The sequence below is a fragment of the Lissotriton vulgaris genome, chromosome 12, assembly GCF_964263255.1.
Source record: "Lissotriton vulgaris chromosome 12, aLisVul1.2, whole genome shotgun sequence".
NCBI classification, from domain to species: Eukaryota; Metazoa; Chordata; class Amphibia; order Caudata; family Salamandridae; genus Lissotriton; species Lissotriton vulgaris.
This window is the reverse complement of record NC_141700.1, coordinates 572643946-572669303: the sequence shown is the minus strand read 5'-3', so window position 1 is coordinate 572669303 and position 25358 is coordinate 572643946.

Here is a 25358-nt window from a genome sequence, read left to right as displayed (position 1 = left end):
GCTTTTTAGCTTTGCTTTTATTAGTGTTTTTTCAACTTTCATGTAAATACCATGCATCTGTATGCATATAAGTATATGTATGCATGCATTTATGTTTGTATTTATATAGATATACAGATGATATATGTTTATATATGTATGTATATATATATATATTCACTGAAAAAACCATAGGTTATAGACCATATATAGTTAGGAATTAGCATTTACAAAACCTTGAAAATTCACTGAAAAAACCATAGGTTATAGACCATATATAGTTAGGAATTCGCATTTACAAAACCTTATTTTTCTCACACAAAACCATTGAAATTCCATATATAGTTAGTTGCACTAACTATATATCGGGCACCCGCAATCCACTGCTGATGATGTCACATATTACATCATTCATGACATGGTCAGTGACATCACTGATGACATCACTGATGACATCTCAAATGACATCACTGATGACATCACTGATGACAACATCCAGTGACTGTATGTTTCTGTAAAGTTAAAATATGTCTTACATATTGAAGAATGAGTGGATGTATAAGTGTCTGGATGAAGGATTTAGTAGGTGCATGACTGACTGTATGAGTGAGTGATTAAATGTGTCTCACTGAGTGCATGGGTTAGTGACTAAACTGTCTTAATTTGTGCATCATTATGTCTGTTGTTCTGTAAACTGTTGCATGTGTTGATAAGTAGCTATATGAGTAACTATATGGGTTATTGATTGGTTGCCCAAGTATTTGTATGGGAGACTGAGTGTGTGTGTGGGTGGCTGGGAGGTGTATGACTCTGTGCATAGATGTGTGAGCAGTTGATTCACTAGATGTATGGTTTCAAAAGTGCATGTGGAAACAGCTGTATGGGCGGTTGACTGTGTGCATGAGTGTATTGGTGAGTGAATGGATATCTCAGTGCTACATGTCAAAGTAAGTACATATGTAAAACACAGTACATGTGAGAGTTGACATATATAAATAACTGTGCATAAGAGCCAGTGAATGTGTGAGTGGCTGTATGGATCATTGTGAACTTGTATCAGGGATTGTATAAGAGAGTAAATATGTGTTAGTATATGTTTGAATAAGTAAAGTTTGTATAACTGTATAGTTGAGGAAATGGAGGTGTGATTGATTCTTTGCATGACTGACTAGGTGTGTGAGTAACTCCATGGATGAGTGACAGTCTGTGAGTGTCTGTTTACACTGATTGTATCTAAGGTTATATTAGAGTCTGAAGAGGTTCATCGTATTATCACATGAATGATATCATCAGTGATGTGATCAGTAATGTCAAATGAGATGTCATCAGTGATGTCATCAGTGATGTCATTTGAGATGTCATCAGTGATGTCATTTGGAGATGTCATCAGTGATGTCATCAGTGATGTCACTGACCATGTCATGAATGATGTAATATGTGACATCATCAGCAGTGGATTGCGGGTGCGCGATATATAGTTAGTGCAACTAACTATATATGGAATTTCAATGGTTTTGTGTGAGTAAAATAAGGTTTTGTAAATGCGAATTCCTAACTATATATGGTCTATAACCTATGGTTTTTTCAGTGAATTATATATATATGAAAAGAAAGGCTCCTCCTCAACTTGCTCTGCGCTCGCAGACACCGCCTCCACGCCAGCAAAAACGAGGAACGGACCAGCAGAGTCAGCAAAATGATGTTTTTATTCCATTACAACAAAACCAGCGACGCGGTCAGGCGAAAAGCCCTTGTTCCCGCTACATATATATAGCAGCTTCGAAACACCAGCCAGATGCACACATGAGCGGGTGCACACAAAACGGGGGTGTGCCCGTTTGAATAATCCACGCTTCCAACATCCACGGATACTTAATCCATCAAGAATGTAGCACACGCAGGGGGTAGTTCCACAAAGAATTTATTTCGGGAACTTTACAGCAACAAGACGCGTTTCGCCTTCGGGCTTTGTCAAATTATATATATAAGCACTTCACAAGATACGTCAGGCAGTACAAAAATTCTGGCCTATCCTCAAACAGGACGCAGATATGGCTAAGCTAATGGGGCCGAATCCCCAGATCACTTTCAAAAAAGTACCATCAATAAAAGATACCATAGTTCAAAGCCACCAAGATACCAAGGAAAACAACAAAAGAGTAAAAATCCAAATTGGCTGGAGAAACAACAAAACGGCTTTACCAAATGCCAAGTTTGCAAAGCATGCAAAATTGGCATAAATAAGAAAAACATAAGAGATCCAGAGGGAAGACTGATCGAAATCCGGAAAAAGATCACATGCTCAACGCAATTTGTGGTATATGCCATCCAGTGTAATTGTGGAATACTCTACATAGGAAGTACAATCTGTAACTTGAAAAACCGGATCCTGGAACACATCAGGGCGGTCAAAAATAAAGATATGGCCTATGCCACAGCGAAACACCTGTTAAGTTGCCAAGGAGGAGACTGGAGAAAAATGTCGTATTTTGCAATAGACTCTGTGGAAGAACACGAAAGGATGGGAGATCGGAAAAAGAAACTCCGACAGTTGGAATCAAAGTACATTATAGGGCTAAGAACTAAGATACCTGGAGGCATGAACTTCGACGAGGAGCTCTATGTGCATTTGGAGTAACAAGCAGAGACAAGGAGGCCCGAAAAAAATATCTGCCTTTATAAGAGACAAAAGACAATTGGCATGCTGATGTTAGGTACAGGCAATTTGATATGGGTACTATACCATAATGCGAGATACCAACAGAGACAAAAAAGTGTAAAAAGTGTAATGAGTGGCTCTCATATACACATATGTATATATAAAAAATGTTTTGAAATTTTGTAAACATGACAATGGTATAGGTTTCCAATAACATTGATATACTAAGGTTTTTTTGAAATGCATGCCAAAATGTCTGACCTAATACACACTGGGTTCTTTATGAAATGCATTGCAATAAGAATATCCCATAATATGAATTGCGAACTATGTCTAACAAAAAGTGTATTCTTGTATGTTAACATGGACTACATATCCCAGAAGTCTATGGGAATAGTAGAAATCAAAAAAGGAGGATAAAACAGTTGCAAGAAAGTAGTGACACTTACCTTGAGCAAGGCTGTCAGGCTGAAACGCGTTGGTGTTAGACTGGGCACTGAAATAAATCAGTGAAAAAGAAGTTGCTGTGTGCGGCGTCCTTTGTTCAAAAAATTGTCTTTTGGCCATTGGTCTGGCCCAACGCCAGCACCCGCTGTAGAGTGATCCTGTATAAAGACCACATTGTGTGAAAAAAAAAAATATATATATATATATATATATATATATATATATATATATATATTCAATGAAAAAACCATAGGTTATAGGCCATATATAGTTAGGAATTAGCATTTACAAAACCTTATTTTACTCGCATAAAACCATTGAAATTCCATATATAGTTAGCTAACTATAAGCGCTAACTATATATCGCGCACCCGCAATCCACTGCTGATGATGTCACATATTACATCATTCATGACATGGTCAGTGACATCACTGATGACATCACTGATCACAACATCCAGTGATTGTATGTGTCTGTAAAGTTTAAATATGTTTCACATATTGAAGAATGAGTGGATGTATAAGTGTCTGGATGAAGAATTTAGTAGGTGCATGACTGACTGTATGAGTGAGTGATTAAATGTGTCTCACTGAGTACATGGGTTAGTGACTAAACTGTCTTAATTCGTGCATCAGTATGTTTGTTGTTGTGTAAGCTGCTGCATGTGTTGATCAGTAGCTATAAGAGTGGCCATATGGGTTATTGATTGGTTGCCCAAATATTTGAATGGGAGGCTGAGTGTGTGTGTGGGTGGCTGGGAGGTGCGTGACTCTGTGCATAGATGTGTAAGCAGTTGATTCACTAGGAGTATGAGTTCAAGAGTGCATGTGGAAACAGCTATATGGGCGGTTGACTGTGCATGGGTGTGTTGGTGAGTGAATGGATTTCTCATTGCTACATGTGCAAGTAAGTACGTATGTAAAACACAATACATGTGAGAGTTGAGATATATAAATAACTGAACATAAGAGCCAGTGAATGTGTGAGTGGCTGTATCGATCACTGTGAGCTTGTATCAGGGATTATATAAGAGAGTAAATATGTGTTATTATATGTTTGAATAAGTAAGATGTGTATAACTGTATAGTTGAGGAAATGGAGGTGTGATTGATTCTTTGCATGACTGACTAGGTGTGTGAGTAACTCCATGGATGAGTGACAGTCTGTGAGTGTCTGTTTATACTGAGTGTATGTAAGGTTATATTAGAGTCTGAAGAGGTTCATTGTATTATCACATGAGTGATGTGATCAGTGATGACAAATGAGATGTCATCAGTGATGTCATTTGAGTTGTCATCAGTGATGTCATTTGAGATGTCATCATTGATATCATTTGAGTTGTCATCAGTGATGTCATTTGAGATGTCATCAGTGATGTCATCAGTGATGTCACTGACCATGTCATGAATGATGTAATATGTGACATCATCAGCAGTGGATTGCGGGTGCGCGATATATAGTTAGCGCTTATAGTTAGCTAACTATATATGGAATTTCAATGGTTTTATGCGAGTAAAATAAGGTTTTGTAAATGCTAATTCCTAACTATATATGGCCTATAACCTATGGTTTTTTCATTGAATTTTCAAGGTTTTGTAAATGCAAATTCCTAACTATATATCCACTATAACCTATGGTTTTTTCTGTGAATTTCATTGGTTTTTTAATAGCAAATATGAAAAGCTTTAAAATGTCAAGTACGTGATAGATAAAAACATTTTCGTATTTATGCACGCTGATGTGCTTTGAACGCTGCCCCCCCCCTCCCCTCTTTTGCCTTAGTAGTACTCTCTCTTTGCAGATACAGAAGGGTAGTTAACGCAGGCCTTTACCCCCGTTGTAATCCGTCGTACCTCCTTGTCTCTCCATTTGATTGATTGTTGTCCAAGCATTTACTGTTTTAGAATTGGTTCTCTTTGGATCATTCTCTATTTACAAACAAGCACAAAGTCGCAATACTCTGTTTAGTCTTTGCAGATAGTGAAAAATCGTGTAAAAAAATAAAAGTAATCGAGCAAAATCAGTAGGCCACTAATTGGATCTCTTTTTGACCTCGCTAAAATAGAAATATTAGGAACAACCCTTCTTGAGAAATACGAAAATAGTGAGATGAACTGAGCTCCACACCATGAGGGCTGCAAGACAGCTCGGCTCCATCACCCATCCCGCACAAAATAATGACAAACCCTATGCAAATATTAAAAATATAGACAACACACCAGCAAAGAAACAGGGTAAAACATTTTATTAAAAAACTATTTACATAACGTTGGTTTATAAGATGATGTCAGTAGTGGACCGATGTGTGAATAGATCGAAAACAGCACAAGGCTCCAAGATCCGGATAGCAAGCTCCTGGATGTTGGGTGCCATAGTTTAGAGTTCTGAATTTCAGCCTTTTTCAATGCCTGTGCTTTGTTGAATCAAAATGGCGGCTTGACACAAAGCTGACTCAAGCGTTGCTACTGATGCTATGCAGACCAAAACTGGTTTTCAGTTTGTACATTTTTCTAGATTTTTCAATCCAAGTTTGGTTGACTTTGTAGAACGATGGCTTCAGATTTTCAACATACGATGTGGTGGCGCTGACTGGGAGGGGGCGCTTCGCTCCTGCCCCCTCCCCAAGTAAGATTTTCATACGTGAAAGTACGTTAATGGTTTTGGTCCCTGAGATGCTTCGATGTCACTACCATTCTCAAATAGCATAAGTTCTAGATGTTGGGTGCCATAGTTAAGAGTTCTGAGCAGCGCTTGTAACACTGTCTGAAGCTTATTTCCACCTACTGCAGCTTCACTATTCTCAAAGTAAGTGAGTGTCGTTTGTGGACCTGACTGCATTAGAAAACAATGTGATATGTTACCTTCCTAAACAGCTTGACGGAGGCCCCTGAGGGGCGCTGTGATGGCCATGGACTCGGAGAAGACGCTTGGCTCCGACACCCTCCCCAAGTCTTATAGCACTGGTGTAGCCTGAGATCGCCCCCGACATAGGCGGCCGGCTCCCGGGGTCCGGCGGTACTTTTTGCCTTTTGATGACTCTTCAATTCTGGACCTTGTCCCACAATCCGTTTGACCTGAAGACAAGCTGTAGTGGGGCGCCCCTTTATCGTTTTAGTTGCCATTCCGCCCGCTTTTGCTACACTGTGCCTCTTCCGCCATTCAGCTGTTTTCCGCCCGCTCTTGCGACTACAGCGTCTCGCTCACCATGTAGTTGAGATGCGCCCGCTCTTGCGGTGCAGCGATAGGCGGCTGCCACAGGACTCTCAAAATGGCGGCCGTCTCTTCGGTTTTGGGCCTGGTCCACTAAAATGGCCCTGGGACACCTTGGAACTCGGACGCTTGTCTGCTAGGGCTTGGGTCCCATTCTCGAAAAGCGTCCCCTCAGCCGTGAAGATTCTACAAAAGTCTTGGGGGCCTCCGACTCCCGCAGGCTTCTGGTGGGGAGCGGCTGCCATGATTGCTCGTGGAATGGCCACGACGGAGCTACGAAATGGTAGTGGTCTCATGCTGACGCCAGCTTTAGTCTGAAACATCCAGAAACACTGTAGACTACCAATTCGATCAGTTCCGGTAGCGCCCCAACATGACCCGGAAGAGAAGAACTTGCCCTCCCCTCTTTGACTGATGGTTCTTGTTGCCTGTCCCCTCTGTTGTCATTTAACAGAACTTTTTGGACTGCTGAAAGGGGTTGTGTTCTGAACGCTGGTTGGTGGAGACATTTAGACTATATTCTTGACCTACGTTGTCGCGTAATGCGTTTTATGACACGCCGCGTTAGCGCACCCGGAAGTGATCCGAGGCGCGGCGCGCAGCGCGTAACGTAAGCATAACAGGTCATGTGACTTGTTAATAAAACTTTTCATTGGTTCATTTTACTTTTGTTAATTTAATGATGAAAAGCTTGGTCATATGACCTAAAAATTACGCTTTTTATTATTTTCGAACAATATTTTTTTTTCAAACATATGTTATAATATTCCAAGCTAATGTACTTTCCCGGAAAATTTACAACTGTCTTGCAAGTAAAATATATTCCTTTTTCGAGAAAAAGGGCGTTTCTTCCTTCCATGACGGAGCCGTTGAGTAAAAGAGATTCGGCCTGCTGTCTTAGTCGCCGATACGCCTGATTATCAGATTCTTATCGATCACTTTATGTTGCAGACATGAAAAACACAACTGCCCTTGACCATTTATCTTTACTGCGTTCCTACATATTATACCTTTTATCCGTCATGTAATTGGACTGCTTTATTTCACTTGCCTTTTACTGATTCGAAAACAGTCACTAAAAGTAAAAACTTTACAAATGAAAATACTACTACCGTGTTTTGTTTTAAAAACCTTTATTGTGAAAATGTCAGTATACAAATACGGGCCTATAACCACGTGGGCCGGCCACGGAGCAAACTCAAATCGTATATGATGAGGAGACATTTACACTGTAGAAGAACGTAACGAGCGGGCCATTAGGTGACAAGAACAAAGGTGTCTAACAGTTGCGGAATCGGTGGACGTACATTTTGTAATTAAAATACGACAGGGCCACTTACAATAACATTTTCTAGATATACATTTGCGGGCAAAGAGTTACGAGTCCCATTTATACCGGCGCCATTTTGGGCGAGGCCGGGCAGGTCCAAGATATAGTCAAAATGTCTCCACCAACCATCGGCCAGACCAGAACCCCTTTCGGCCCTTTATGTTACAAGATGGTGTTTTCCATTCAGAAAATATTGGTGGCAGCATTTTGAAAGGAAACAGAAACAGCCGTTCTCCTAGTGAGTTTCACATTGTTACATTTAGGAAGAATGTTGAAGAGTAGTATGTGGAAAATCTGAAGCCATTTTTCTACAAACTCTCAATCAGACTTGGATGGAAAAAAAAACCTGAAGAATGTACAAACAGAAAACCAATTTTTGTCTGTATAGCACCAACAGTAACGCTTGAGTCAGCTTTGTGTCAAGCCGCCATTTTCATTCAATCAATAGCGTCCCCCTGCACACATTCAGGGACCTGGTCGTGTCTTCAGATGAAACGCATTGTAGGAAAAGATGCAGAAAGGAAAAGGAAAAAAGTTCCGCCGGACCTAGTGAAGCTGCAGCAGGTGCAAATAAGCTTCAGACAGTCTTACAAGCACTGCTCAGAACTCTCAACTGAGGCACTCAACATCCAGGACTTGCCATTCGGATCTTGGCGCCTTGTATTTTTGTTTTGTTTTTGATGGAGGGGAAAGAACAAAAAACAGACATTGAAAAAGGCTCAACAGTGCAGGGCGCCTTGTGCTGGTTCCGACCTATTCACACATCGGTCCGCTACTGACATCACCTCATAAACCAACGGGGCACCCCACGCCGACTTTCGGCGCAGCATTGTAGGATGGCCACACCAGTGCGGCAATTTGCTGGACACCACCTCGGTGCCATCCAGATCTCGGCGCGTTCATTCATTCAATAGCGTCCCCCTGCACACATTCAGGGACCTGGTCGTGTCTTCAGAAGAAACGCATTGTAGGAAAAGAAGCACAAAGGAAAAGGCAACAAGTTCCGCCGAACCTAGTGAAGCTGCAGCAGGTGCAAATAAGCTTCAGACAGTTCTACAAGCACTGCTCAGAAATCTCAACTGAGGCACTCAACATCCAGGACTTGCCATTCGGATCTTGGCGCCTTGTGCTGGTTCCGACCTATTCACACATCAGTCCACTACTGACATCACCTCATAAGCCAACGGGGCACCCCACGCCATCTTTCGGCGCAGCATTGTAGGATGGCCACACCAGTGCAGCCACTTGCTGGACACCACCTCGGTGCCATCCGGATCTCAGCGCGTTCGAGTCACTGTGCCGGAAGAGTAACCGGAACTCAGCTGAACACGCCGTCTTTCGGCGCAGCATTGTAGGATGGCCACACCAGTACGGCAATTTGCTGGACACCACCTCGGCGCCATCCGGATCTCGGCGCGTTCGAGTCACTGTACCGCAACAGTGACCGCAATTCTGCTGGACACGCCGTCTTTCGGCGCAGCATTGTAGGATGGCCACACCAGTGCGGCAATTTGCTGGACACCACCTCGGTGCCATCCGGATCTCGGCGCGTTGTGCTGCCTTCGGCCTATTCGCACATCGGTCCGCTACTGACGCCGCCTCACGTGCCAACGGATTTTCTACGCTTTTTGTAGCCCTATGTCGCATAACAGGTCATGTGACTTGTTTATAAAACTTTTCATTGGTTCATTTTACTTTTGGTTTCCTAAAGATGGAAGGCTTGGTCATATGACCTAAAAATAACACTTTTCATTGGTTTAGAACATTTTTTTTTCCCAAACGATGAAAGCCCCACCTTGTTTCTGGATCATTCAGACTGAAGCTGGCGTCAGCATGAGAGCACCACCATCTCGTGGCTCCGTCGTGGTCATTCCGCGAGCAATCATGGCAGCCGCTCCCCACCGGAAGCCTGCGGGAGTCGGGGGCCCCCAAGACTTTTATACAATCTTCACGGCTGAGGGGACGCTTTTCGAGAATGGAGCCCAAGCCCTAGCAGGCAAGCGTCCGACTTCCAAGGTGTCCCAGGGCCATTTCAGTGGACCAGGCCCAAAACCGAAGAGCCGTCCGCCATTTTGACAGCCATGTGGCAGCCGCCTATCGCTGCACTGCAAGAGTGGGAGCAACTCAACAACATGGTGAGCGAGACGCTGTAGCCGCAAGAGCGGGCGCAACTCAGCTGGATGGCCGCCACCTGGGGGGGCCCGTTCACGCCGCCTCCCCCCCCCCCCCCCGGGCCGCCGCACGCCAATTTTCGGAGCAGCATTGTAGGATACCAAAACCAGTGCGGCAGTTTACTGGACATCACCTGGGTGCCTGTCGTACATGTTGTGTCAGCCATGTGACACTGGACACAGACCGCTACTGACGAGGCCTCCCCCCGCACCACCCGGGACGCCCCACGCTGTTTTTCTGTGCTGCATTGTAGGATCCCTAAACCAGTGCGGCACCCAGGCGACATCACCTGGGTGCCGTCCAGAACTCTGCACGTTGTGCTGCCTTGGGACTATTCGCACAGCAGACCGCTACTGACGAGGCCTCCCCCCGCCCCACCCGGGACGCCCCACGCCAATTTTCGGAGCAGCATTGTAGGATCCCTAAACCAGTGCGGCACCCAGGCGACATCACCTGGGTGCCGTCCAGAACTCTGCATGTTGTGCTGCCTTGGGACTATTCGCACAAAAGACAGCTTCTAACCATTGTTGCTTTTTGTGTTAATAAATGTTTAAATGTTTTTAGTTTTTGTTCTGTTCATTATCGTTAAAAGTTAATAAAGTTTTATAACCTTAATTTGTTGGAGTGTTATCTATTTTTTGAAAAACGGGTGAATGGGGCCTTGAATCGGGTTATTGTCATGTGTGGGCTTTGGAAGTGTGCTGCTGCAGGATCGGACATTTCAAACTCAAATGCACGTTCTTTTTCTTACCTTTCCGAAGCATGGAGCGCAATAGCAGGCAGAGAAAGGGTGATGCACGTGTTGAACACTACCTGACCTGGCAAGTTGCTGGCAGTGCCCCCCCGCCCGCTCCTGAAAGAGGGCACACACACACCGCCGCCCCGAGTACTTCAGAAATCTTTAAAAGACCATGCGCTTGTTCATGAGGCTTAAATGGTTTATCACCTCTTCTAGAACCCCTACATCGACCCTCTGACGTTTCTTGGAAAAATTACCATGTAACACAATACCAAGCCCTATCAGCTGAAACCCCCAAGGAATCGTGGGGCATATTAGCAAGGGGGTTTATCTCCGCTTTTTTGGCTTTAAAAACCATGAAAGCGGAGATAAAATTATTTCCCTATTATCAAGCTGTCGCTAACACCAGTTAGTGACACCTAAAAGGAGATAGCGACCATCTTGGGCCCGGCTTTGCATGTCAGTGATACTTATCACTAATGACATGCAAAGTGGCGTGCCAAGATGTTAGCGACTGGAAACAGTCCCTGACATCGCTACCTTCTATTACCAACTTTTGGAGATATTCGCACTAAGCGCGAATATCTCCAAAAGCTAACACCTGCCCTGAGCAGGTCTTAGCCATGTTATCCAATGGGAGGTGGATAACATGGCTAAGAGCATTAGGTCGATAATACATGAATATCGCTGACTTTTCTGCGATAATAGCAAGGTTTATCTGCGATAAAAATCGCCGATGTGCGGCGATAATTTTTGTCTCTAAACAAGTTATAGACAAAAATTATCGCTAGTTGTTAGTAATATGCCCCCGGGTTTTTGCTTGCAGAAATCGGGAGGCGGGAGACTAGCACTGAAATCAGTACTCACACGCCTGAATCAGGAGAATTGGCATGTCTGAATTCTCTACAGCTGGGGCCATAAACTACATCCGCAGGGGTAGGTGATAACCTGGGACCAGCCTGGCATCTAAAATGGCTGCCGTGCACGACAAAATTGTGGCATTCGAAAAAAGGCAAGATGGCGCAGCCGCTGGAAGAGATATATCAACATATATCAGCCTCCTCAGCCACCCTCAGGAAACATAGGGGATTAGGATATGTCTCCCGCACCCCCTTATACCTAGTACTTTAATTAACGAAGCACAAAATGGCGAATTCCCGTTTCGCTACCAGTTTGCGGCCCAGTTCGCGGCCCGTGAAGCGCTTCTACCGTGAAAAATCATTTTTTTTTTATTTTCCCCACGGGACCCTTTAATAACCCCAACAACATTCCTAGGGGGTCAAGAGGGGGATACCTTGCCCCCTTTCATTAAATTCCCCCTTAGTTTTTCACCTTTTCTTCTCTCTCGATCCTACCGAGAGACAAGATGGCGGCCGCTCCGGACTGTCACGCAGCAAAAAAAAAAAATAAAGCTCACGCACAGCCGCTGGAAGAGATGTATCAACATATATCAGCCTCCTCACCCACCCTCAGGAAACATAGGGGATTAGGATACGTCTCCCGTACCCACTTATAACTAGTAATTTAATTTACGAAGCACAAAATGGCGAATTCCCGTTTCGCTACCAGTTCGCGGCCGCGCTTCTACCGTGAAAAATCATTTTTTTTTTATTTTCCCCACGGGACCCTTTAATAACCCCAACAACATTCCTAGGAGGTCAAGAGGGGGATACCTTGCCCCCTTTCATTAAATTCCCCCTTCGTTTTCCACCTCTTCTTCTCTCTCGATCCTACCGAGAGACAAGATGGCGTCCGCTCCGGACTGTTTAGAATGTTGACAGACACCGGAGAGCCAATCAGCTTTCTGCGAGCAAAGTTCCGATAAGCGAAAAGTAAGCGGACCGGATCGCTGCCCAGAGCGCTGTTACAGATATATATCTTGGTTTGAACGTTAATTTCTCAAAAACTACTGGAGCACATATATTGAGACCTAGCAAAGGCACATCGGGCTAACAGTCCCTACAATTTTGCCAAGTTTCGTGCAAATCCATTCAGCCGTTCGAGCTAAAAGTGAGTCCAACCGCCCTATGGAAAACTCAATGCAAAAAACGCGTTTTGGGACCCCCCTTTTTTCTCAGCCCCCCCTTGACGAAACCCCACCAAATTTTCAGGAGCTGCTCAGAAACAAAATGTGCCATTTTCCTGAAAATTTCAGCCGATTCCATCCACAAACGCCAAAGTTATTAGACATAGAATTTTCAAAAGTCCCATAGGGAATTTATCCTAACTATATATACCTACTGGCGAACGCCAGTAGGTAATATATATATATATATATATATATATATATATATATATATATATATATATATATACAACCAAAACTTTCTCCAGTCAAGAAAAGAGATCCGGGCCACTTGGAAGTGCAAAGCGTGTTTTATTTAATGGCTTTCTCGACGCGTTTCGCAGGTGAAACCTGCTTTTTCACGAGACAGAAACCGGTTTGGTTTCTGTCTCGTGAAAAAGCAGGTTTCACCTCGTGGAGAAGAAGCCCGCTGTTTTAGCAGACCAAGTGCTGTTCCCACGGGGGGCAGCAAGGACACGAATGCTCCGGGGCCCTGCAGGGGTGGCCCCTGGGACACTCCTTCACCAGCTGAGAAGCGGGGCCAGCTGAAGGCAGAGATGTTTCCTCCCATCCACTGTGATGTTAATTTTGTTCGCGTTAAGTGAAAATGCTCCATTGAATTTTAACAGGACTTCAGATCCCACAACGCCACGGAGACTTTACACGCCCAGGTGGGCTGGGACTGTACATATTAAGGGGCACTTTCAAGTGACTGAACCTGCGCCACTGATGAAGAGAGCCTGGCCTCTCGAAACGCGTTTGGCAGCCTTAGAAGAACACCGATGCCAGAAGCCTTCTTGCAAACTGTGTGGAATAAAGGAGATTTGAATCCATTTCGTGTGTGGCTCTCTCTGAATGGTACCTGCGCTTTGTTGGATATATATATATTCATTTTGTGAAAGGATGGGCTGCTCCGTGCCCATTGCGTGAGGCCGCTCTGAAGGGTCTTGGGCTCCAGAACGGGGGACTTGTTGTTTGTGTTAATTGAGGAGCCTGACCCACTCGTGCCCCCAACCTACCAAGGAAAAGCTAATCAGCGAAAAAGGACGGCGCGAGGAAGAGATTCAGGCAGGATGATTTCCTGCCATGATCGTGCTGCGAGATGGAGTTTTCTTTCAAGTCTGCATTGACAGAGGTACACGAAGACACTGTACCATTTCACCTGACTGTGCCAAAAATTCCCATAATAACATCAGTGCATGAGTGCAGAGGGAAAGTACCATTGCGAAAAAATATCGGAAGTTTTCCACTTGAATCATGAACAATCCACACAGTGCACTATGGGACTTTAAGTAAGTTAATTCCAGTCATGTGACTTACCTTTGAAAAAGCGCGCCCTAACACACCTGCGTGTTATTGAATTCCCTCTGTGAGCAAGGCGTAGAGCCGAAACGTTAGAGACTATGGAATGCGGTGCTGCTTAAACTTGGAAAATAAACGTCATCTGCAGTATTGGGCCTCACTTTTTGTGCTTCATTTTGTGAAAGGATGGGCTGCTCCGTGCCCATTGCGTGAGGCCGCTCTGAAGGGTCTTGGGCTCCAGAACGGGGGACTTGTTGTTTGTGTTAATTGAGGAGCCTGACCCACTCGTGCCCCCAACCTACCAAGGAAAAGCTAATCAGCGAAAAAGGACGGCGCGAGGAAGAGATTCAGGCAGGATGATTTCCTGCCATGATCGTGCTGCGAGATGGAGTTTTCTTTCAAGTCTGCATTGACAGAGGTACACGAAGACACTGTACCATTTCACCTGACTGTGCCAAAAATTCCCATAATAACATCAGTGCATGAGTGCAGAGGGAAAGTACCATTGCGAAAAAATATCGGAAGTTTTCCACTTGAATCATGAACAATCCACACAGTGCACTATGGGACTTGAAGTAAGTTAATTCCAGTCATGTGACTTACCTTTGAAAAAGCGCGCCCTAACACACCTGCGTGTTATTGAATTCCCTCTGTGAGCAAGGCGTAGAGCCGAAACGTTAGAGACTATGGAATGCGGTGCTGCTTAAACTTGGAAAATAAACGTCATCTGCAGTATTGGGCCTCACTTTTTGTGCTTCATTTTGTGAAAGGATGGGCTGCTCCGTGCCCATTGCGTGAGGCCGCTCTGAAGGGTCTTGGGCTCCAGAACGGGGGACTTGTTGTTTGTGTTAATTGAGGAGCCTGACCCACTCGTGCCCCCAACCTACCAAGGAAAAGCTAATCAGCGAAAAAGGACGGCGCGAGGAAGAGATTCAGGCAGGATGATTTCCTGCCATGATCGTGCTGCGAGATGGAGTTTTCTTTCAAGTCTGCATTGACAGAGGTACACGAAGACACTGTACCATTTCACCTGACTGTGCCAAAAATTCCCATAATAACATCAGTGCATGAGTGCAGAGGGAAAGTACCATTGCGAAAAAATATCGGAAGTTTTCCACTTGAATCATGAACAATCCACACAGTGCACTATGGGACTTGAAGTAAGTTAATTCCAGTCATGTGACTTACCTTTGAAAAAGCGCGCCCTAACACACCTGCGTGTTATTGAATTCCCTCTGTGAGCAAGGCGTAGAGCCGAAACGTTAGAGACTATGGAATGCGGTGCTGCTTAAACTTGGAAAATAAACGTCATCTGCAGTATTGGGCCTCACTTTTTGTGCTTCATTTTGTGAAAGGATGGGCTGCTCCGTGCCCATTGCGTGAGGCCGCTCTGAAGGGTCTTGGGCTCCAGAACGGGGGACTTGTTGTTTGTGTTAATTGAGGAGCCTGACCCACTCGTGCCCCCAACCTACCAAGGAAAAGCTAATCAGCGAAAAAGGACGGCGCGAGGAAGAGATTCAGGCAGGATGATTTCCTGCCATGATCGTGCTGCGAGATGGAGTTTTCTTTCAAGTCTGCATTGACAGAGGTACACGAAGACACTGTACCATTTCACCTGACTGTGCCAAAAATTCCCATAATAACATCAGTGCATGAGTGCAGAGGGAAAGTACCATTGCGAAAAAATATCGGAAGTTTTCCACTTGAATCATGAACAATCCACACAGTGCACTATGGGACTTGAAGTAAGTTAATTCCAGTCATGTGACTTACCTTTGAAAAAGCGCGCCCTAACACACCTGCGTGTTATTGAATTCCCTCTGTGAGCAAGGCGTAGAGCCGAAACGTTAGAGACTATGGAATGCGGTGCTGCTTAAACTTGGAAAATAAACGTCATCTGCAGTATTGGGCCTCACTTTTTGTGCTTCATTTTGTGAAAGGATGGGCTGCTCCGTGCCCATTGCGTGAGGCCGCTCTGAAGGGTCTTGGGCTCCAGAACGGGGGACTTGTTGTTTGTGTTAATTGAGGAGCCTGACCCACTCGTGCCCCCAACCTACCAAGGAAAAGCTAATCAGCGAAAAAGGACGGCGCGAGGAAGAGATTCAGGCAGGATGATTTCCTGCCATGATCGTGCTGCGAGATGGAGTTTTCTTTCAAGTCTGCATTGACAGAGGTACACGAAGACACTGTACCATTTCACCTGACTGTGCCAAAAATTCCCATAATAACATCAGTGCATGAGTGCAGAGGGAAAGTACCATTGCGAAAAAATATCGGAAGTTTTCCACTTGAATCATGAACAATCCACACAGTGCACTATGGGACTTGAAGTAAGTTAATTCCAGTCATGTGACTTACCTTTGAAAAAGCGCGCCCTAACACACCTGCGTGTTATTGAATTCCCTCTGTGAGCAAGGCGTAGAGCCGAAACGTTAGAGACTATGGAATGCGGTGCTGCTTAAACTTGGAAAATAAACGTCATCTGCAGTATTGGGCCTCACTTTTTGTGCTTCATTTTGTGAAAGGATGGGCTGCTTCGTGCCCATTGCGTGAGGCCGCTCTGAAGGGTCTTGGGCTCCAGAACGGGGGACTTGTTGTTTGTGTTAATTGAGGAGCCTGACCCACTCGTGCCCCCAACCTACCAAGGAAAAGCTAATCAGCGAAAAAGGACGGCGCGAGGAAGAGATTCAGGCAGGATGATTTCCTGCCATGATTGTGCTGCGAGATGGAGTTTTCTTTCAAGTCTGCATTGACAGAGGTACACGAAGACACTGTACCATTTCACCTGACTGTGCCAAAAATTCCCATAATAACATCAGTGCATGAGTGCAGAGGGAAAGTACCATTGCGAAAAAATATCGGAAGTTTTCCACTTGAATCATGAACAATCCACACAGTGCACTATGGGACTTGAAGTAAGTTAATTCCAGTCATGTGACTTACCTTTGAAAAAGCGCGCCCTAACACACCTGCGTGTTATTGAATTCCCTCTGTGAGCAAGGCGTAGAGCCGAAACGTTAGAGACTATGGAATGCGGTGCTGCTTAAACTTGGAAAATAAACGTCATCTGCAGTATTGGGCCTCACTTTTTGTGCTTCATTTTGTGAAAGGATGGGCTGCTCCGTGCCCATTGCGTGAGGCCGCTCTGAAGGGTCTTGGGCTCCAGAACGGGGGACTTGTTGTTTGTGTTAATTGAGGAGCCTGACCCACTCGTGCCCCCAACCTACCAAGGAAAAGCTAATCAGCGAAAAAGGACGGCGCGAGGAAGAGATTCAGGCAGGATGATTTCCTGCCATGATCGTGCTGCGAGATGGAGTTTTCTTTCAAGTCTGCATTGACAGAGGTACACGAAGACACTGTACCATTTCACCTGACTGTGCCAAAAATTCCCATAATAACATCAGTGCATGAGTGCAGAGGGAAAGTACCATTGCGAAAAAATATCGGAAGTTTTCCACTTGAATCATGAACAATCCACACAGTGCACTATGGGACTTGAAGTAAGTTAATTCCAGTCATGTGACTTACCTTTGAAAAAGCGCGCCCTAACACACCTGCGTGTTATTGAATTCCCTCTGTGAGCAAGGCGTAGAGCCGAAACGTTAGAGACTATGGAATGCGGTGCTGCTTAAACTTGGAAAATAAACGTCATCTGCAGTATTGGGCCTCACTTTTTGTGCTTCATTTTGTGAAAGGATGGGCTGCTCCGTGCCCATTGCGTGAGGCCGCTCTGAAGGGTCTTGGGCTCCAGAACGGGGGACTTGTTGTTTGTGTTAATTGAGGAGCCTGACCCACTCGTGCCCCCAACCTACCAAGGAAAAGCTAATCAGCGAAAAAGGACGGCGCGAGGAAGAGATTCAGGCAGGATGATTTCCTGCCATGATCGTGCTGCGAGATGGAGTTTTCTTTCAAGTCTGCATTGACAGAGGTACACGAAGACACTGTACCATTTCACCTGACTGTGCCAAAAATTCCCATAATAACATCAGTGCATGAGTGCAGAGGGAAAGTACCATTGCGAAAAAATATCGGAAGTTTTCCACTTGAATCATGAACAATCCACACAGTGCACTATGGGACTTGAAGTAAGTTAATTCCAGTCATGTGACTTACCTTTGAAAAAGCGCGCCCTAACACACCTGCGTGTTATTGAATTCCCTCTGTGAGCAAGGCGTAGAGCCGAAACGTTAGAGACTATGGAATGCGGTGCTGCTTAAACTTGGAAAATAAACGTCATCTGCAGTATTGGGCCTCACTTTTTGTGCTTCATTTTGTGAAAGGATGGGCTGCTCCGTGCCCATTGCGTGAGGCCGCTCTGAAGGGTCTTGGGCTCCAGAACGGGGGACTTGTTGTTTGTGTTAATTGAGGAGCCTGACCCACTCGTGCCCCCAACCTACCAAGGAAAAGCTAATCAGCGAAAAAGGACGGCGCGAGGAAGAGATTCAGGCAGGATGATTTCCTGCCATGATCGTGCTGCGAGATGGAGTTTTCTTTCAAGTCTGCATTGACAGAGGTACACGAAGACACTGTACCATTTCACCTGACTGTGCCAAAAATTCCCATAATAACATCAGTGCATGAGTGCAGAGGGAAAGTACCATTGCGAAAAAATATCGGAAGTTTTCCACTTGAATCATGAACAATCCACACAGTGCACTATGGGACTTGAAGTAAGTTAATTCCAGTCATGTGACTTACCTTTGAAAAAGCGCGCCCTAACACACCTGCGTGTTATTGAATTCCCTCTGTGAGCAAGGCGTAGAGCCGAAACGTTAGAGACTATGGAATGCGGTGCTGCTTAAACTTGGAAAATAAACGTCATCTGCAGTATTGGGCCTCACTTTTTGTGCTTCATTTTGTGAAAGGATGGGCTGCTCCGTGCCCATTGCGTGAGGCCGCTCTGAAGGGTCTTGGGCTCCAGAACGGGGGACTTGTTGTTTGTGTTAATTGAGGAGCCTGACCCACTCGTGCCCCCAACCTACCAAGGAAAAGCTAATCAGCGAAAAAGGACGGCGCGAGGAAGAGATTCAGGCAGGATGATTTCCTGCCATGATCGTGCTGCGAGATGGAGTTTTCTTTCAAGTCTGCATTGACAGAGGTACACGAAGACACTGTACCATTTCACCTGACTGTGCCAAAAATTCCCATAATAACATCAGTGCATGAGTGCAGAGGGAAAGTACCATTGCGAAAAAATATCGGAAGTTTTCCACTTGAATCATGAACAATCCACACAGTGCACTATGGGACTTGAAGTAAGTTAATTCCAGTCATGTGACTTACCTTTGAAAAAGCGCGCCCTAACACACCTGCGTGTTATTGAATTCCCTCTGTGAGCAAGGCGTAGAGCCGAAACGTTAGAGACTATGGAATGCGGTGCTGCTTAAACTTGGAAAATAAACGTCATCTGCAGTATTGGGCCTCACTTTTTGTGCTTCATTTTGTGAAAGGATGGGCTGCTCCGTGCCCATTGCGTGAGGCCGCTCTGAAGGGTCTTGGGCTCCAGAACGGGGGACTTGTTGTTTGTGTTAATTGAGGAGCCTGACCCACTCGTGCCCCCAACCTACCAAGGAAAAGCTAATCAGCGAAAAAGGACGGCGCGAGGAAGAGATTCAGGCAGGATGATTTCCTGCCATGATCGTGCTGCGAGATGGAGTTTTCTTTCAAGTCTGCATTGACAGAGGTACACGAAGACACTGTACCATTTCACCTGACTGTGCCAAAAATTCCCATAATAACATCAGTGCATGAGTGCAGAGGGAAAGTACCATTGCGAAAAAATATCGGAAGTTTTCCACTTGAATCATGAACAATCCACACAGTGCACTATGGGACTTGAAGTAAGTTAATTCCAGTCATGTGACTTACCTTTGAAAAAGCGCGCCCTAACACACCTGCGTGTTATTGAATTCCCTCTGTGAGCAAGGCGTAGAGCCGAAACGTTAGAGACTATGGAATGCGGTGCTGCTTAAACTTGGAAAATAAACGTCATCTGCAGTATTGGGCCTCACTTTTTGTGCTTCATTTTGTGAAAGGATGGGCTGCTCCGTGCCCATTGCGTGAGGCCGCTCTGAAGGGTCTTGGGCTCCAGAACGGGGGACTTGTTGTTATATATATATATATATATATATATTCACTGAAAAAAACATAGGTTATAGACCATATATAGTTAGGAATTAGCATTTACAAAACCTTAATTTACTCGCACAAAACCATTGAAATTCGCATATATAGTTAGTTGCGCTAACTATATATCGCGCACCCGCAATCCACTGCTGATGATGTCACATATTACATCATTCATGACATGGTCCGTGACATCACTGATGACATCACTGATGACAACTCAAATGACATCACTGACAACATCACTGATAATATCATTCATGTGATAATACAATGAACCTCTTCAGACTCTAATATAACCTTAGATACAATCAGTGTAAACAGACACTCACAGACTGTCACTCATCCATGGAGTTACTCATACATCTACTCAGTCATGCAAAGAATAAATCACTCCTCCATTTCCTCAACTATACAGTTATACACACCTTACTAATTCAAACATATTCTAACACATGTTTAATTTCCTATACGATCCCTAATACAAGTTCACAATGATCCATACAGCCACTCACACATTCACTGGCTCTTATGCACGGTTATATATGTCAACTCTCACATGCACTGTGTTTTACATATGTACTTACTTTGACATGTTGCACTGAGATATCCATTCACTCACCAATACACTCATGCACACAGTCAACCGCCCATGCAGCTGTTTCCACATGCACTTTTGAACCCATACATCTAGTGAATCAACTGCTCACACATCTATGCACAGAGTCATACACCTCCCAGCCACTCATACACATACTCAGTATCCCATACAAATACTTGGGCAACCAACGAATATCCCATATAGTTACTCATATAGCTACTGATTAACACATTCAGCAGTTTACAGAACAACAGACATAATGATGCGCAAATTAAGACAGTTTAGTCACTAACCCATGCACTCAGTGAGACACATCTAATCACTCACTCATACAGTCAGTCATGCACCTACTAAATCCTTCATCCAGACACTTATACATCCACTCATTCTTCAATATGTAAGACATATTTTAACTTTACAGAAACACACAGTCACTGGATGTTGTGATCAGTGATGTCATCAGTGATGTCACTGACCATGTCATGAATGATGTAATATGTGACATCATCAGCAGTGGATTGCGGGTGCGCGATATATAGTTAGCGCAACTAACTATATATGCGAATTTCAATGGTTTTGTGCGAGTAAATTAAGGTTTTGTAAATGCTAATTCCTAACTATATATGGTCTATAACCTATGTTTTTTTCAGTGAATTTCAATGGTTTTTTAATAGCAAATATGAAAAGCTGTAAAATGTCAAGTACGTGGTAGGTAAAAACATTTTCGTATTTATGCACGCTGATGTGCTTTGAACGCTGCCCCCCCCCCCCCTCCTCTTTTCTTTTAAAAATTGGAAGAAACAAAAAGTATTCCCTTTCATAAATAACCCAAGACTTTTATTTTGTTATGGCAAGGGAACGAAATAGAGAATAAACTATAGTTGGTCACCATGGGGTTTAAAGAAGGGATGGTTCTTCACCAGATTAGATATTTTCCCAGACCCTCATTCTCCAATGTGATGAACTAGGCTAAAATTCTTCTGGTGCCTGCACCCTGTCACAGAATATCACCCTAAAACATGGAATCTCCCAAACACCAGATTGAGTTGAACCCCACAGTAAGCCTTATTTCTTCAGGACCTCAGAATTTCTTTTGCTTTGCTCATGGAAATTGTGGGATATAGGAGAGATAAGGTGTCACCATTAAGAAAGGGTAGTATTTAAATTTGCATATCAATTATGTTAAACCTTTTAGACATATGATATGCTAGCTTGAACTTATGCTTTACATTTGAAGCCGAATTCAACAGCTTAAGTAAGTAGGTTTTCGTAGTTGTAACTTTAAAGGGTGATCTAGCAAGCTGTAAAGATTTTCTAAAACAGTGGAGCGTTTTTAGTTTTTTAATGTACATGTTTATGAAACGATTACACAAATGAAACATTTGTGAGTTTTAAATTTCCGGAGAAGTATAATTCACCAATAGCTTTCTCTGTAGATGTTTTTCCATTAACAATCCCAGTTCCATCACCCGCCCAGGATATCACTACTGTTAGTTGTCATTGTTGCTTCTGTTTTAATAAAAAATGTTTTAAGGTGTTTACTGTTTTTGTTGCGATGTATATATTTATAAGTTATTAAAGTGTTATAATCCTACTAATTTTTTATCGATTATTGCTCTTTGAGATATTCCCTGTCTACAAACAGAGAAGAATAGGAATATTCTGTCTCCCTTTGCAGATAGTGAAGGATAGGTAATGCGGACTTTTGTGCCCCGTTGTAATCCGTCATGCCTGTTTTTCTCCCCACTGATTGATTGATTGGCTGGACATTTATTGTTCAAGGAATAGTTCTTTCGAGGTATTCTCTGTTTGCAAATAACGTGGAATAGAAATATTCTGTCTAGTCTTTGCAAGTAGTGAAGGGTGGGTAATGCGGACCTTTGTCCCCCGTTGTAATCTGTCATGCCCATCTACTCCCCACTGATTGATAAACTAGTTCCACCCGGACCATTTATTAGAGGTACATCATCTGGCTCAACCGGAGGGTACCCCTAATAAAGAAGACATATGTAAAATACGAAGTAATCACTGTATCCTGTTAAACAGAAACTTTAGCATGAAACACACTTGAAAAGGAAGAGAAAGAAATCGAACAAAATCAGTAGGCCACTGATGAGTTTTTGACTTCGCTAGAAATAAGAAACATGAAAGTGGTGAGAGAAGCCAAGCTTGACGTTACGGCAGCCACGAGGTAGCTAGGCTCTGCCACCCCCCCCACTGCTCCAAGCATGTCTGTCTCACCGCCCGCCACGCCCAATAACGGTAACATGAAATAGATACAAATCAGCAGATACCTACCCCCATTCCGGAAACTCCCGAAGTGCAACAGGTTCGCGGCTACGCCCATCCGGAAGACGAGGCCTTCGGCACGTGTAGGGCGGGTCCTGCTGGCAGCCGTCGGCCGGGGAGGTCGTCGCGTAAGGTGGGCCAGGAGAGCAGCCTAGGCCGACGGGATCCCTTGTCCCATCCTCTTCTTTCTTCAATAATGGCTGCGACAACGGGGGGGGATGTCTTGCACATGCCACCGACCCCCCCCCCTCCCCTCATATCTCCTGGTCTGGCCCCGGCTTGGTATGAGCTCCCCGTTCGGTCCTGAAGCGGCGCCCTGCAGGCCACGGGGGGGATGTCTTGCCTCTGCCTCCGACCCCCCCCCCTCTTATCGCCTGGTCCGGACATCACAGATATCAACGCCAGGTGTCGGCGTGGGGTGCGCTGGGAGGGAGAGGCGGCGCGAACGAGCCTCTCCCACCCCCCCAGGTGGGGGCCCCTCAGCTGCACCCCCAACGCTCCACTCACCCGACAAAAGGTCTCGTCCACTATTCCGAGGCAATGATGCTCCGCTCACCCAGCGGGGGTCTCGTCCACTGTTGCGGTGCAACGGCTCTTCTGAGTTCAGCTAGAAAATGAGTCCTGCGTCCAGAAACGTTCTCCTCGACTTTGAAGATTCTATAAGAGCCACGGGGCCCCCGACCCCCACAGACACCCCCGATGGGGAATGACTGCCATGATCACCCACGGAACGACCACGACGTAGCCGCGGGACGTCGGCGCGCTCATGCCGGCGCCGGCCTCAGTCTTGAAATGACCAAAATCCTGCAAGACTACCAACTTGATCAGTTCCGGTGGGACACCAGTATGACCCGGTAGGAGAGATTGTTGCCTCCCACCCCACTTTGACTGATGGTTCATGTCGCCAGTCCCCTCTGCTACCCTTCAACGAAAACATTTGGACTGCCGAAAGAGGTCCCAGTCCAACCACGAGTTGGTGGAGACATTTTGACTATACTTGGACCTTCCTGACCTCACCCAAAATGGCGCCGGTACAAATGAAACTCTCAACTCCTTGTTGTGCCCCGATTGCTCAGCCTTGATATCATGAGATATGTATGCAGTTTTTAGCACATGAATTGATATGGGATAAGACTGATTATATGTTTGGACAATGAATTGATCCGGGATGGGTATTGATTATACGTTCGAACAATGAATTGACATGGGATGGGTACTGATTACACGTTCGGACAATGAATTGATATTAAGTTCTAATGCATCATTGATTACTGTATTTATTGAAGGTTCGAATTGTCGACACTTTTGGTACTTGCTCACAATGAATTATCGATATGATTTTGTTGCACTTGTCGCACTTTTTACTATGAAATCAACGACCACTGACTCTGTTATGTTTTCCACAAATAAATACCCCCCCCATTTACAGTTCCAGCCTGCTCCGTGGCCGGCCCACGGGGTTGTAGGCCCGTATTTGTGCACCAACATTTTTATTAAAGGTTTTTGAAAAAGCAAACGTAGTTGTAACGCGTAGATTGGTAAGTTTCGAATAAATGGCCACTGTTTCCGATATAAAAAAAAAAAAAAAAAGCAGGTGAAATGAAGCAGCTCGATTAGTTAAGGGTTAAAAAGTATAGTACGCAGAAACATTGCAAATATGAATGGTCCAGGTTTGTTGTATGTGTTTTTCATTTTTGTACAGCATAAAGCAATCGATAAAGATCCTGGTATTTAGCCTCTACTTTATATGCTACCTGTATCAGGGAAGTTGTTTTAAATGCCCCTAAGCCACCCCGAAGGAATGTCACCTGGCCCCCCTAGTACGAACGAAAATGACCCCGTACCACTGTAGGTTATCTCTCTTCCTCAAAGGAGAGCACGAGCTCGCCCCCACTTTACACCGACTGCCCTTTGTTTTGACCCTCCCCTGCACACGATCCGTAATGCCACACTTGGGCGACCTATGCTATCCACAGGCCTCCGATAATTATCTCTCCCACATTACCGGTCCCCCCTGGGCTTAAACGCCGAGATGGTAGGGACTGCATCCCGTGGAAATAGGCCGAGTATGTAGTAAGTAAAAGCCTTTTCGGGTTTATGCGCGCTGATGTGTTTTAAACGCTGCCCCCGCCCCTTCTTTTTCCCTCTTTTCTGCAGTTCACTTCGGAACGTCGATTAAAGTACGGAAAAATGGTGACTTAACGGCCGATGGGATGGGAAAAAGGGTTTGAATATGGTGCCTATACACGACGAGCAAACAATGACTATGTCTCTCTCTGAACCCAGCGCTTGGGAGGGCAGCCTGAAGCAGAAACTTGACGGGTTATTACAGGATGACAAAATATGACTTCGCTTGGCACCCCGAATAATACAACCAAGAATGACGTGCACCAATGAATAAATTCCTACGTTTAACTAAATAGGGAAAGTTTAAGGAA